At 42.8% G+C, this 15705-nt stretch overlaps 1 long non-coding RNA gene across 2 annotated transcripts; it reads right to left on the bottom strand.

The window, feature by feature from the left end:
* Positions 1 to 2001: 2001 nt before the first annotated feature.
* Positions 2002 to 15312, bottom strand: LOC129735964 (uncharacterized). 2 transcript variants are annotated; one of them, XR_008731993.1, is made up of 3 exons: positions 10467 to 15312; positions 8878 to 8930; positions 2002 to 3637 (listed from the first exon to the last, which is right to left on the bottom strand). It is a non-coding gene; the product is annotated as an uncharacterized LOC129735964 (long non-coding RNA). The 2 variants fall into 2 exon arrangements; XR_008731994.1 differs by lacking the exon at positions 10467 to 15312 and adding an exon at positions 10251 to 10459.
* Positions 15313 to 15705: the final 393 nt, after the last annotated feature.

Genomic DNA, 15705 nt, shown 5'->3' with positions numbered 1-15705 from the left:
ACCACCCACAGCAGACTTGGATTACACATGGCATAAAGTTTCTTGGATGTGTGCCGAGATCAGGACAGAGTGCAGCATGAACTAATTAATTCTCCCTTACCCAGTCTTGCTGCCCTTGCTGTAGAGAATATGGAGCTCAGATTTTTAAATTGAAGCTATTTTTAATGTACCATAGTTCTTCCATCAGTGAAACAGAAGTATGGGGGATGTTTGACAGGCCAGGCATCAACCTCTAGTCTTGTTCCTGGTGCAGAAACTGCCAGCTATTGTTTTCCATGGACTGCTCAGTGCTCTGCTTTCCTGGACTCCATCCATGAAGCAATTCTTGCTGCAGTGCCTGAATATTTAGATATTTACATTATAATCTGGCCATGGTGGACTTCCCTGTGCTGTGTACCTTACTACCAAAATATTCATGGCTTTGGCATGTCTTGTGTTTTCCCAACCTAATCACTTACTTTCCCCATTTGAAATTTTAAGAAAACACTAATTGTTGGACACCTTTCTTAAAAGAGCTTACATTTTATACAGCCCAATTTTCTTAGTACCCTCCTCCTATTTTCTGTGTGTGACCTTGGGGCTAATTTCACCTTTGGTAAATGATTGATCGAAGCTGTGTACACGCGGATAAGCATGGTTCCATATTTCCAGTCAACCTACTGGTGGGCTTTACAGCGAGTAGAGTGGGTCCCTCCAGATTTTGCAATAAATGAATTCATGCAGGGCAGAAGTTAAACAGTATTCTCAGGCTTCCTCCATTTTCAGTTTTAAATCCTGGACTGGCACAATTCCCACTCTCTTCCTCAGTCATTTTCCAGTAAAGCAAAATTCTGAGACAAAGCTCAAGAACTGGTGAACAACCTGGTGCAAATTACTTTCAGCATTCAGTCCCCAAGATAGTCAATAAACATGGAGGACTCTCTGTACCTCGTTGACTTCTTTCCAGTTTGTATTTTCCTTTAAAGAAAAGGACATTGTTCTTTTGTGAAATTCAGCTTCTACAAAAGAATGCTTTGTGTCTGCACAGCTCCAGTGGCAGCAATATATAACACTAACAATGAAGAGCTCGTTCTGAGGAGGATCCTCCATCTGCTCACCCTGAGATATGTGCGTATCCAATTTTTTCTGCTTCTGATGGGCTGGAAAGACTGGCAGTATATAGAAGTAGAGGTCTGATGCAGTACTTATTATGCTGAAACTAGTATGGCTTTATATCTTATTTTAGCTACAGAGGAAGTCCCAAGGCCATGGGGGATTATCAGAAAAGCAGCAGTATGGAAATGTGTATGGAGGGGGAAGGGGAATGAGCAGCTCGAGAGTGCTCAGCGCTGGTACTCTATAGGGAAAGCAGAGATCTCATCGTAAGCGCTGAGATCTTGTCATGAGCGCGTTGATCTCATAGGGCCCTGCAGAGAGAACACAGATTGTTAGCTGTGGACCACCACCAGTTGTGGGTTTTATAACCCAGAATGACCAGAATGGTTTTGATTTGCTTGCCCTGTAGTATATCTGGCTGCAGTATCTTTCAATTAATTTATGCACTGGTTTTCTCAAAGCCAGCAGAAAGCCACATTTTGTAATTAATTAGTTTTTAATATTGCATCAGCCTATGAGAAGTGCTCTAATTAGCTCACCACTTTCCTTGACAGGTAAGGTTTTTTCTACTACTTATTCACACATATTCCATATATTCTTCTAAGTAGGGGAAAATTTTCTTAAAATATTAAGAACTCTTATTGGTTAAACAAGTTCTCTAACAGAGAAATTAATAACCTGATTGCATTGTTCAGAAATTCTTTTCAAGTGGATGACTATGTCACAAGTTAATAACCAGAAACATGGATCAATATGGGAAGCATATATGCAAATTTAGCAGCTGAAAGAAAGCTTCAATAAAGGTAGTTAATTATATCGTGTCATTTTACTTTCTCTCTGCCATTCTATGTATAATCCCAAATCCATTCTCCCTCTTGCTTTCCACATTCCTTTGTGTCAGTGAAGCTATCAGCTTTGTTTCACTATTCCCACATCTCTGACACATCTCTGAGATGTTCCTTCTTCCCATATTTTCTTCTAAGGATTTATCTTTTTAATCTTCAGCTATTGTACGAAACCCTTATCTTTACCCCCACTGAAGTCTGAGATACCTTATGCTTTTCCCTAGCTCCTGAAAATAAACCTTTCCTTGTTCTTGTGAGGTCTTTCCTGGAAGTGTGTTTGGGACCTGACATTTCCATTCAGCATATAAAAAGACAGACAGTTTGCTGGGGAAGCCACAACTACACCCAAAAGTTTTGTTCCAGAAAGGTGACGGGATGCGTTAATAAGAAGGAAAAACACAAAGGCAGAGAGGGAGGGAAGCAAGGAAATTCTGTGTGTTCAGAGACATGAGATTAGGCTCAGATGGAGAATTGCTCCAGGACTCGCTCTCAGATGTTGTGTGTGCCCAGCCCTAGCTGCATTCCTAGGGTGCTCCATCTCACATGCTTAGTTGCAGATTTTTCCACTCTTCTACTTAATAATTCAAGTAGGCAGATTGAGCAACTACCGAATGAATTATTGAAGGTGTAATTAAACTGGCAAGAATTGAGGGGAGCATGTGTGCATTTTCTTAGGAAAAAAAAAAAGAAAAAAAAATCTAAAATCTATTTCGGTATGAAATGAAATGTCACAGCTGAATTCAGTTACTACCTAGAACCTGCTCCCACTTGCTCTGTTAAGTAGCTGATTACCTGATGCACCAGCACAGTGGTTGTGAATATGGGTAGTGAGTCTTCAGCAAAACCACCCAGCTGTTTGGAAGGCGACTGACTTCTGACACTACAGGGGCGAAAAAAAAGCTCTTATTTTCCACTTCTTTATCTTCTGTAGTAGCAGTGGCCAGCTCCCATTTAAAGGCAAGGTCATGCCCCTTCATACAGCTCTGGGTAAATATTGAGAGATTGTATGCAAAGATTTAGCAGCCTCTGTACTGCAAAGATTAATATAGACAGTGAAACTGATTCCTGTTGCCTGGGGTTCCTCTAAGGTAGATAAAGGCGCTCACCACTTTGAAATACATGTAGCAGAGTCCTTCAGGGTTGTGACAAAGATATAATTCAGCTCTGTGAGATTAGGCATGATAATGAAGCAAAGGTTATTTTAGGTGGGCTTCCTTTATGAAGGACTTCGGCTAATCTTCACTGTCTTGCTGTAGCCTAAGAAGGCAAAATGCAGCTGTGGAAATCAGGTTTAACAGGTTTTTATTTAGTCTAGTAAAAGCTTGCTTTAATTCTGGGGTTTAATCGTTCCACAGCTGAGACCTATGTTGTGATGAAGTTGTGATGGCTGTCTCTATCATTCAAGTTATTCCAGCTCCTATGGGACAAAACCTTAAACTGCAAAATGCATCTTTTCCTGCTTTGCCTTGTCCTTTGGGTAGAAAAAGCTAATAATAACTGTCTGCGATTTTGTAGGTTATACTGCCTGATGCCAGCTTTTGTCTCCATCTCTCCTGGTGTCTCCTCAGTGCTGTTTTTGCATTCTGCAGACCATGTAAGACCTGTGGATGAATAAGACATGGTGTGGATGACCACCTCAGATGCCAGAAGTCCCTTGACTGGCCCTCACAGGCTTGAGAGAGGTCCCTTCTAGCGACCTGTTAGAAAAACAAGAAAGCATATTTAGATAAGCAGGTAGTTTACACCTGAAGCTACAAACTGTTACCTGAGAGTTTGGGGATACCCTCTCTTTGCCTCCAGTGGAAAAAATGGGAACAGAAACAGATCCCACAGCCAACGTGACTTTCACATCTACTAGAAACCAGTTGCTCAGGACAAATATAATAGCATCCACTTTAAAATTATTGTCTCCTTGAATGAGGAAAGAAAGCAGACTCTTTTCATTTAATTTGAGATATCCAGGGTGGTCCTTCTGCTGCATCCATTTTGTGAGTACTTCAAAAAATATTAATTTAAACCCAAACTTTATTTTCTTGGAGGAAATAATCCAAAATAAAACATTTGCCTGTTCTCCCTCTCCTCTTACCCTACTCAGTGAAGATGTATGATGGGTAAGAATATAGAACATATCCCTTCAACTCTGCTCCCCCCCATTCTTGCAGTAATATTTTCAACTCTTAGATCTCCACTGAGGTTTCATTCTATTTTTAAAAAATGGAAAAATGAAAAACAAAATGTAGCTTCCAGTCAGCCCTCTTTCAATACACCAAGGCAGATCTCTTATCCAGATTCAGTGAACTTTGCCCACAGGTGCCAGCATCATAAACACTCAGAAATGCAAAATCAAAACAACTGAGCCAGTTACTTGTACAGCTTGCATGAAAAATTGACCTGCTTTGGAAGAGGGATGCAGGGTTTGTGGGGGGCGGGGGAGAAGCTGGGGGATAAAAAAAGAAAAAGATATCTTTTTTCTTAGAAAATTTTGTTGTCAGATTTTCAGATGTGCAAAGACATTGAAATAATGTGGTCGTCTGAATCTCTAGTTTAATAATATATTCTGCTGTCTTTTGTGTTGGGAAAGCAAAAATTTTTCAAGGAGGAAAAACAGAATAATAAATGCTTGTCTGCTAATTATGGGATTTATATGAGGTCTTCTATACTGCCATTTCCCATGTATCCCAGGATGGTATACAGTGATAGTACAGGCTTCTCCCCCATGGTCTTGGTGACAGTCCTCAACTTGGGTTTTAAGCAGTGCCTTGAGGAGTGAGGAGTAAGTTCATCCTCAAGGCCATGCAGGCACTAGCCTCTGCACTGAGGCAGCCAACAGAAGCACCGGTAAGTGTCATTTGGGTTATAACAGCAGATCTGCTTGGAAATAAGCAGACACCACTGTTTCTTTGCAGCTTACCCCCCTTCAAATGATTGACTTGTTGCCGAAGCTGCTGGATGCACTCGTGGTAACTTCCAAGGGAGGCAAACAAATTGATGGCAGCGTGCATGCTACTGCGATGGAAAGAAATCCTGCTTTGAACTGGGGAAGCTGTGGGTGTCCATCAAGAGGACTGCCTTGTGTTTATGGAACTGCCAAAGCATTAATATTTATCCAAGAAGTGACCTGATTATCACGAATGCTGCACAGGAAGGGGGCCAGGTTAAGCCAAAATGGTGAAATCTCAGATTTGAGTTCCTATGGAACTTCTATGACTGCTCAAAAATTGAGTGTGGCAGTCTCAATAGGAAATCCACGGTGGTCAGTGGTTTTTCAAAGGGATTTTTATAGGGAGAGTTAAAACTTAAAACACCCCAAATTAATTAAATATATATATATATAAATTTTTTAAGATGATGCGTTTACTTGTGTTGAGGCTAAACAGAACAGGTTCCCGGGACACCTATAATTTCAGATTCCTATAATAGCATGATTTGAAATAAAAGTGCAGATTATTCCTGAGACCCAGAAGCATTCATTCTTGCCTGAAAACAGTGTTCTGAATGGGTATAAGCAGCAGGGCTTTATTAAGTGTGGCTCTCCTAAAAGGGTCTGAACTAACATGTTACCTGTTCCTGGATTTACTCCAGTTTTTTGTCTTGGTCTTATTGGGGTCCTTTGATATATAAAGGAGACTTATAAGAAAGACAGACTTTTTACCATGGCCTGGCACGACAGGACAAGGGGCAATGGTTTTAAACTGAAAGAGGGTAGATTTAGATTGGACATAAAGAAATATTTACAGTGAGAGTGGCGAGGCGCTGGCACAGGTTGCCCAGAGAAGGTGTGGATGCCCCATCCTGGGAGTGTTCAAGGTCAGGTTGGACAGGTTTGGAGCAACGTGGGCTAGTGAAGGATGTCCTTGTCCATGGCAGAAGGGTCGGACTAGATGATCTTTAAAGGTTCCTTCCAATGCAAACCATTCAGTGGTTCTGAGATTTTGCTCTCTCTCCCATGGGGACCTGGGAGTGTTTTCCTGTGCAAACAAGTAACAGAACTTGTGATAGTTGTGACAAAACAGTATGTGCTTACTGGAAATAATAGGAAGCTATCTTTGGAAGGCCCTGTTCTCTGATCCCCGGGTGCTATTTTGCATAGGCTCCCTGATGCTAAAGGAAATGTACATTCGGTGGGTTGCAGCTGCCTAAGAACTCCTCCAGCTGAAGGGAATCCTCATGTAGTATACGTTACAGCAGCTGTAGACACTCCTATGCCAGCACTGTGCTGGGTTGCTGGATGGCATATGTTCCAAAAAGCCTGAAAAAAACTCAGAAAAAATGAGCAGTGAGATTGGAGAGACACTATTATACTCTCTAGGCTTGGTGTGGGGATCTAGGGCTGTGCCGTGTGCCTGAACAGTCCTGGCTTTGATGTGATGCTCCCTGAGAGCCCCCAGCCTTTGGCTCTCCAGCAGTGCAGGTGAGATGACGGCCAGCATGTCAGTTGGCTTTTCTGGAAGAGGTTACATCTCCTGTGGCACCTGACAGAGGACAAATGTTGGAGCTTGGGGCTGCCCTGCTGGGTGGTGACCAGGCCTATGGGGACTGCATCGACATCAGGCACTGGTTTCCACAGTCCATGGAGCAAATAGAAATTACCTCTGTTTGGAAAACTGTCCTGCAGAAAACAATTTACACAATCATTCTTAACACCACAATCTCAGTTGCCAGTCTTTGCTGGAATGAAGAAAGAGGCATTCATTTAATAAATTATGAGGAGCAGCCTGACGCAGTGCACAGCTGCTTAATAGTACTTGGCAGTGCTACTGCTTGTGATGATATCCTTCATGCATTTGCTGCTGAGTAAGTAATAGGTTTTCCCAATGCGATTGCACATTCTGCTCAACTCATTTTTCTTTAATACTCAGGCATTTGCTTTCAGGTAGTAGGGTTATTTCATTGAAATGACCAATCTTGTAGCCTATAGGTTTTTTTGGTTTCTATTAATTACCATGGTGTTATTTGTTTGCAAGAATAAAATTTAGTTCCTGATGCTGAGAAGGATTTGCATAATGTTAAGCACAAGAAAGTCACATTGGTCCTTACAAATATTTTTTTATGTTCAAAGGCTATACTGGATCCTTGTACGTTAGGCTTGCTAATTTAAAAGGGACCTTTTTTAATTCTTGGAATTGTTTTTTTATGTGAAGGCAGTTCTGCTTGACTGCATTATAGAGGAAATTTCGGTTCTTGTATGAATTAGGATTGCAGCATCTGTTTTCTTTTGTTTGCTGTGAACAACTAGCTCCACTTGAGCATAAGTCAGGAGCCTGCTCTCTGAGTAAACTTCACCCAGTAGCTGGCCAGAGGAGGAATCAGCATTGTATCTTCTGTGTGCAGCCAACAGGCTGTTAGCTGGTGCATTCATCTATATAGGAGACCTCAGTTCAAAACCTTCCTCTGTCTAAAAAACTTGAACTGTATCTCCCAAAGCCCAGGACATTGCACTAATTCCTGGAGCTTTCCAGGTGAATGTCCTGAGTCATGGAGCAGAAGGAAGTGGTGGTGTCCTCCGCACACCTCCTTGGCAGCACAGGGGCATTTGTGCATGGAGAGCATATCCCCTGGTTTGAGCCTGGCAGAAGAAATCAGCAGATTCACAGTATTTTGTGGCTCATGATGGGCCCTAGATGTGTACTAGATACCTAGCAACTTAGTGGACTTTCAGGCAGTGGTGCAAACACTAGAGCAGTGGTGTTAGGTGAAGACATCTGAGCCATTGCTGAATATATTAACTCAGTCTTGGAAGCAGCCTAGACATGCTACTGTGGCATTTCACTCTGCTTCTTTTTGGCCTTCTGGAGAAGCATCATATACGGGCCTGGGAGGCCCCACACTTTGCTGTGCAGCTTCCGTTTCCAAGGTTACCTTACTTACAGATAGCTATTATAAATAGCATATGGCATTACTATAGCATAACATTACACACCTACAGAATTAGTTGTCACTTGAGGGATGGCTTTGTGAATGTCAGCGGCATCTCAGCCAGTTTTCCTGCTTCTAAACACCTTTCATTCATTCTTTCAATATGCAGGAGAGCTCTCCAAGTGAGAAATAGTTATTTGCACTTCAAGTGAGAAATAGTTATTTCCACTGTACAAGCAAGAAGTTTAATGATTGCTAAAGTCAGCTTTAAGAATCAGGAAAGTTTTGTCCCTTGTGTAAAACCACAGACAAAACTACTCCTTTTGATTCTGTGCTCTTGTATTGCTCTTTTATGTCAGAGCTGACTGATGCCTACAAGGAAACGCATTCAGCTAACTTGGGCTCTAAGAGCTAGCAAGGAAGATGCTCACATTCTGTATAAATGTGCATCCCGTTTGCCTGCTGATTAATTATTTAAATCCCTGCTATTTATGGAAGCTGTCAGCATGCTTTGCTCTGCTGCTTTGACAGAAGCAAAGGAATCTGAGTAAAGTGACCAGTTAAGAGTTAAAATTTATTATTAATAGTCACACTGCACTCAGTTGCGTTTTGCTCAGTATTTGGCAGTCCTCAGAGATATTACCTGTTACTATAAATAGAACACATGCTGCCAGGATAACTGTTCTTCATTCGTCTGGCAAAATGTGCCATTTTTTTTCATTTTACTTTCAAAATCTGTATTATTAAGGCTTGTGTGTGTATTTGGACACTCAGTACAGACAGTTTTTACACTAGTCTCATGTTGCTGTTACTCCATGTGGTATTTCTACTCAGAGATAGATTTCACATGGTAATGCTGAGAGCTCCCATGCACTGTAGAGAAATGTGGACTGGGCTGGTACTGAGCTGGCAGGCAGACCTGGTGCTGCTCAGAAGCCAGTGAGCGGAGGAGGGTTAGGAAGCGCCTGGTGTGTTACGTCAGTGACTCCAGAGCCCCTGTGCTTTGGTTCACAACCTCTCTCCTAGTCCTCAAGCCACCATCTGGGATACAGATTGGCTTAGGGGTGATGTGCTGCCTTACCTTTCAGGCACTCCTGCTGCCATCCAGCCACGCAACCATGCAGAGGAACAGATCTGGCCAAAGTACATCCAGGGGAGGGGGAAAAATAAAAAGAGATTGCGAAGTGCACAGACATTACTGCCAGCCAAGGGCGTGTGCAGGAAAATTTGGTAGGGAAGAGGATGAAACTACTTTTTTTGGTGGCAGCAGCCTGCATTAAGCCAGTTTAAAGTGGTTATGGGACTGACCCACCGAGAGATGTAGTTTTGTCTTTTATGTTGTCCCCGTGTAGCTTAAAAAGTAGGTAGAAGTATGCTTAAGTGTTTTCCTTCTTATTAATAAAAGCATATGTGCCATTAAAAAGCAACATCAATAATTTATCTGGAAATATTTCACAGAGAGAAGACTGCCTATCTATATATACAGCTATTGATATATCTATATCCATATATATCGCTTAATGTGTGCAATAATCATCAAGTAGTCTTGCCAAAGGATTAGAAGTGTTTTGGAATGATTAATCAATTATTTCTGGGAGTATTCAGTATCTTCGTTCTATAGAGAGATCGACTCAGCTGGCATAGAGGGTGTTTAAGAGTCTCACCCAAAGACAACTGAGTCAGAGAAGCTCCTTCACCAACTTCCCTGAACTTGCCTGAGGCCAAATAATAAGTCAGTAGCAGAGCAAAGGACTGACTGAATTGTACAGATTTCCCATTTCTATTTTCTAGTCCCGAGGCACCTTCCTTCTGTATGTGCCATGATGGTGTTACAGTGATGTTACTTCTGATGAAGGTCATCTTAGATTCTGAAGAAAGCCTTTTCTTCCCCACCCCTGTTTATTTTTCAAAAGGCACATAACAATAATAACTTTTCCCTGGGATGAAATTCAGTCTAAGGACAGTTACAACAACCTTAAATCAGCATAGCCATTTCTCCCTAAGTTAAAGAATGCCAAAAAAGCACTTTTGTGGTTTCACATTATGCGCTTAGCACTTCTCTCAAATAGCATACAGTGACTTTGAAAATGTAATTGATAGTGTGAACTCAGCTTTTCTAGTATTGAAATAATGTAGCCTGCCAGTGAATCAAGAAAGAATATTTCCTGCTGGGAAAACACCTCCCACATGAGGTGAAAGTGCCCACAGACAGTAGTACAGGGCTCCCTGGGCAGCATTAACCACGTACCAGGAGACCACTACCAAGCAGTCCTGTCCCCAGGCGCACATGGTCCCTGAGACAAGTCCTGCAACTCCCAGGGGATGGTTTGGCTCGCAGAGAGCCCTGCTGTGCCCGAGAGACAAAGTACTCTTTCACCCCAGGCCAGGACTCCAGCTCTTCATGACTGTGTGAGACAAGAAAAAAAACCACACACAAGAAAGACAAGATCTTACATTTTTCCAGCCATACAGTGGGCTGCTGAGAGCACTGCATCTTGGCGAAGCAGGAACTCTTCACACGCAGATTCATCTGACACATTTTGAATTAATAAAAAAGCCAGATAGGGTCAAGAGTGAGCCTTAGCTTCTGATCCATGAATGATCCTTCCTGGAAGAGACATAATTGTTAATACCACATGTTAACCTCATCTAAATCTCATCTGTACTCACCAGCCCCAGTCTGTGGAACAAGGAGAAAGCACTTGCAAACAGAAGGAGAAGGAGCATCTTCTACCACTGTCCTGAAGAGACAAAACAGTTGTTATGGCTAGGCAGGAGACAGTTACGGAATGACAATCTACACATATAAAGTTTGGAGCTGAAACAAGAAATTTCAACCTACTATCAGCTTGTGTCACTTGCTGCTTTTGTTCTTAAAAATCCCAGACTGTGGTTAATGTCACAATCATTTCATCAAAACATAGTGGCATGTTTTTGTCACCATCTCTTCCAAAAGGTGGTAAAATGTGGCCTTGTTCAGAGTACCCAGACTGCCTGTTACCTAGGCAGCAGTGAGAGGAGTGGGGTATCTCCAGTAGAATGCATATCTCATTGCAGACCCTTGGCAAGACTTGTCCTTGGATTCTAGTTATGGGTTGAGTTGTTTTCCTTTGATATTTTTTTCTTTTACCTTTTTTCCCCTGGTCCTGATAGGAACAGTGAGAATTGAGCAGGGCCAGACAGAGGTCCTGGTTCTTATCAGAGGGGCTGACTGCCATCAGAGGTGCCTTGGGATATCAGAAATAACCTGTCAGAGTAGTTCAGGCACAAGACCTACAGAGATCCACCGTCTCAAGCACTACTGTTCTAGATGATCAGACAATCCACAGTGATGAGGAAAGTCTGAGGTCAAACTAGGAACTCAGTCCATGCACCCAGGTCCAGATCAGCAGATTACATGGCCAGGCACAGGCATGGCTGGGACACAGTTGAAGCTGGAACTCAGATGGGGACCAGAGTCAGAGCCTCCTCTTCAAAGTAGTTCCCATGAGCGGAACAGACGTGGCTGAGGTTGCTCTGAAGTCCTCCCTGGGAACACTGGTTCCAGTGTTAATAGAGGGAAGTGACACAGCCCTCAGTTGCACTGGCGCTAATTTGGCCATGAGCCTAGCTAGTCAAACCTCCAAGATGGGGAATGTACTTAAGGTGCTGACACTGAGGATGGCAACTGGACAGCCTCTCTGGGCAACAGATTCTGATGCTTCACTGTTCTCGTGGTGAGAAAGCTTTCTTACGCATAGCCTGAATGTCTTTCATTTAATTATTTCAATTTTAATATTTACCCATTATCTTTATCTCTCATGTTCCCACCATTTGCTGCTGTGAAGAGCCTGGTTCCATCTTCCTGCTTGTAGATATTGGAAAGCTTCTGCTAGTTCCTCCTGAGCCTTCCTCTTGTCCTGTCTGAACAAGTCCAGTTCCCTCAACCTCTCCTCAGTATAGATCTCTATGGTACTCCACTTGCTACTTGTCCACTTGTCTCCAGGTAGAGTATAGCCTGTTAAGCACTGCCACCAGTCTCTGAGCCTGATCATCCAGCCTGGTTTTGGCCATCCAGCATCCAGTTGTCCACTCACTCAAATCATAACATCCTAACCTAGATAGAAGAATGTGCTGGGAGACAATGCAAAAGCCTTCATAAAGTCAAGGTAAATGACCCTCACTGCTCCCCCTCCATCCATAATGCCATAATGAAAGAAGGCAATCACTTTGCTCAGGTCTGTTTAACACTTGGTAAATGCATGCTGACTATTCCAGTCCCCTTCCTCTCCTGCGTATACCCTAACATGCAGAGACTTGCCCCGTGATTTTTCCAGACTTAGAAAATGTCTGTTTCTCCTGTTTGCTAGCTTTCACCTTTCATGTTTTCATTCTTCTAGGGCCTGCCATCATGACATCTAATCTGGTTTGATCTGCTTCTTGAAAGCTTTTTAACCGTCCAATTTCCTTCCCAGTCCCACCAAGAGATAAAGCAGAAAGCTGCAAACCACTTTGCTTACTGTGGTGTATGAGATAGTGTTATCAGAGGAGCACAGATCCAAACTGATGAGGCATTTCAGGTAACACCAAACGGCAGCACTAAATGATAATAAAAACTTGAGCAAACCCACACCCCTCTTCAGTATTCTGATGTTTCCAGGAAAGAGCTGATGTTCTTAGTAATTCCTCTCTTGGCTGGTATCTCAAACAACTGTCAAGTAAGAGACTGTGTCTTCTTTGTGCCCGTGAGGAGCTTTTCTGAACATGAGACAAGGTAATTCTCTTATTTCCTCTCTGACACAGCTTTGCATACTGGAATTCTTGGGAAACACCCAAAATCACAACCCCAAGTTCCTCTTCTCTGGCCGTTTGGAAAAATCATAGAATCATAGAATGGTTTGAGTTGGAAGGGACCTCAAAGATCACCTAGTTCCAACCCCCTGCCACAGGCAGGGACATCTTCCACTAGACCAGGTTGATCAAAGGCCCATCCAACCTGGCCTTGAACACTTCCAGGGGCATCCACAACTTTTCTGGGCAACCTGTTCCAGTGCTTCACCACCCTCATAGTGAAGAATTTCTTCCTTATATCTAATCTAAATCTACCCTCTTCTAGTTTATCTCAAAAATCTCAAATACTAGTGTGAAAGTAACATTACAAAGGTGTTGGAGCCAAACAGACAGACAGAACTGTGAGATAAGGGAGCAAGAGCAAACCCCAAGTGTGTTGCATGAGGAAGTGACATCCTTTAATATCACTGGCAATAAAATTAAACATCCCAAGCCAGAAGATACACTGCAAGGCTTGTGACCTCTTGAATGGGCCTGCACAATCATACTACTGACCACATGGGCTGGAGCATGCTGAGGCTCTGCATGGTGGTGCCTTTATGGAATTATTGTTCTTTGTGCCCATGTATTTTTCTGCTCAAAATATCAGAAAGGTCAGAGCAGACATGCTTGTGTTGCAGCTTACCAGGATACTGCTTTTGAAGGTGAGCACTGAGAATTTGTACTGTCTGTCTTGGGATGTGTCAGGAGACATATGGGAGATGACTGGGGCCTCAAGACACACTCAGACTACCATGAAGGACTGTGAAAAACAGAGACACACAAACCTAAGCCATCCCATTCACACCATCTACCTGGAGGCATCTCTGGAACTAACTGCTCTGAGAATCACAGGTGTCATGGTTTAACCCCACGTGGCAATTAAGCACCACACAGCTGCTCACTCCCTGTCCCCTCATGGGATGAGGGAAGAACTGGAAGGGTAAAAGTGAGAAAGAATCTCGTGGTTTGAGGTAAGAACAGTTTAATAATTCAAAATAAATAGTAATTAAAATTTAAATTTTAAGGAAAAGAGAGAGAAAAATAACAGAGAGAGGGGAAAATAAAACCCAAGGAAGACAAGTGATGCAAAGGAAAACAATGGCTCGCCACCAATCAACCAACGCTCAACAACTCCTCAAGCAGCAGGCCCCCTGACAACTTCCCCCTCCCAGTTTTATTGATGAGCATGACATCATATGGTATGGAATATCCCTTTCGTCAGTTGGGGTCAGCTGTCCCAGCTGTGTCCCCTCCCAACTTTTTGTGCACCTCCAATCTACTCACTGGCGGGGCAGTCTGAGGGGCAGAAAAGTCCTTGACTCTGTGTAAGCACTGCTCAGCAATAACTAAAACATCAGTGTATTATCAACAATACTTTCAGCCCAAATCCAAAATAAATCCATACAAGCCAGTATGAAGAAATTTAACCTTATCCCAGCCAAAACCAGTACAACAGGAATATCTCAGCTTGAAGGTACCTGTTTGATTTACTATAAAGCACAGACTGAGCCTGTACCTATGCTTTGTGAGTGCTCAGAGCATCAGAACCTGAGCATGAACTGGAGGTTAACTCTCATGAAAATGAAGACACGTCATTTGTCCTTTGGCATGAGTGCAGCAGTCTATCAGAGGTAGATGGCTTTCAAAACACAACTTCAGCAATATGAACCCAAACATATCCCTCCACTGCTGCAGATGAATTGAAAAGCAAGTGGTCATCAGAAGTCCGGAGGACAGGACACCTTTAAAGAGCTGTGGGAGTGTAGCTGATACACAGTGGGAAAGAGACTTGTGAATGGGACTCCATATCCTGCTGCTCTTGTGTGAGTATCCTCCTGCTACTGGTCCTTCCCCAGCTGGTGGGAAATCTGCTGTTGCTTCTGAGACAGACAACAGGGTCATTCTGCAACTTCATTTTCTGGTGAAAAAAAAAGTAAAACCTTAATACTCATCCCCTGTCCAGAGAAGGGTATCCCCCTGCATTCATACTAGGCTTTTAAAAGTATTAAATTTATTATATTGATTGTACTAACATAGGTGTAGTAAAAGAAAAAACTGCATGAAGCTCTTCTCCTACAGGAATTCTGGATATAACTATATCAAGCCACTTTGTTATAAGAATTTTGAATTCAAACGCAATTCAAGCAAATTAGTATGTTTCCTAAGTTCAAGGGAGGGATGATCAATGCATGCAGATTACTGCATGTGGATTATTGCACATTGATACATGTTGTTGGGTTTTTGTCTGTTTTTTTTAATTGACAACTTCTCTCTCATGGCAGAGAGCAAGCATGAAGACAACAATCACTTATTCTTTTATTTTAAGGCAACAAATAAGACTTGAAGAACTTCAGACCTCAGCTCCTCTGGATGAGAGTAATGATATTCTTTGAATGCTTTGAAGTGCTTCCAGTGCCTGGATCCTCAGATATTCTCTCTTTCTCTCCCAGTTTTGTATTCCATCCAGTCTGCCCTTTCCTTCTCTTCTTTTCAGCAGTAAACAGATGGAGCTGTCTTTTGCACAGATGGGAAGCCTGTTCCCTGGAGGGCCACAGGATTTCAACAACATGTGGCATTACTCTCATTTGGTTGGGGAGGGTGGATTTGAGGGATGAGGCAGGGGCTGATTTTTTGGGTTTTAGCTCTCATCCTCTTATGAACTTTTTTGTCAATGTGCACAACTGAAAGACTTGTGCCTACAGACACTATTATGACTATCTAAGAGGAAATTCCTTGTTTTCCATCCTCTGAAAGCCCTTACTATTCGATTTTCTAGCATAAGTAAAAACTTTAGTAGCTCTACAAGCAGGTAGAAAGTACATTCTGAAAATATAATCAGCTTAGCCTGCTCCTGTCCCTCTTTGTCCACTGACCATGGTGTTCACAGGGTTGTTTCTCTTCTTTCCCTTCCTCCTCTGCCTGTCTGACATGTTCTGCTTTTACACGTTTTCCCAGGGACAGCACCAGCTTGGCCGATGTGCTCAGCTGTGCCCTGCCATGGGTCTGTTTTCGAGATGGCTGGAACTGCCTGTGTCCAGCACAGGGGCAGCCTCTGACCTCTTCCCACAGAGGCCACTCCTGCAGATTCACCTACCAC

Source organism: Falco cherrug, chromosome 4, assembly GCF_023634085.1.
Source record: "Falco cherrug isolate bFalChe1 chromosome 4, bFalChe1.pri, whole genome shotgun sequence".
NCBI lineage: Eukaryota > Metazoa > Chordata > Aves > Falconiformes > Falconidae > Falco > Falco cherrug.
Note: the sequence above shows the minus strand (reverse complement) of the source record. Positions and strands in the feature narration are given on the sequence as shown.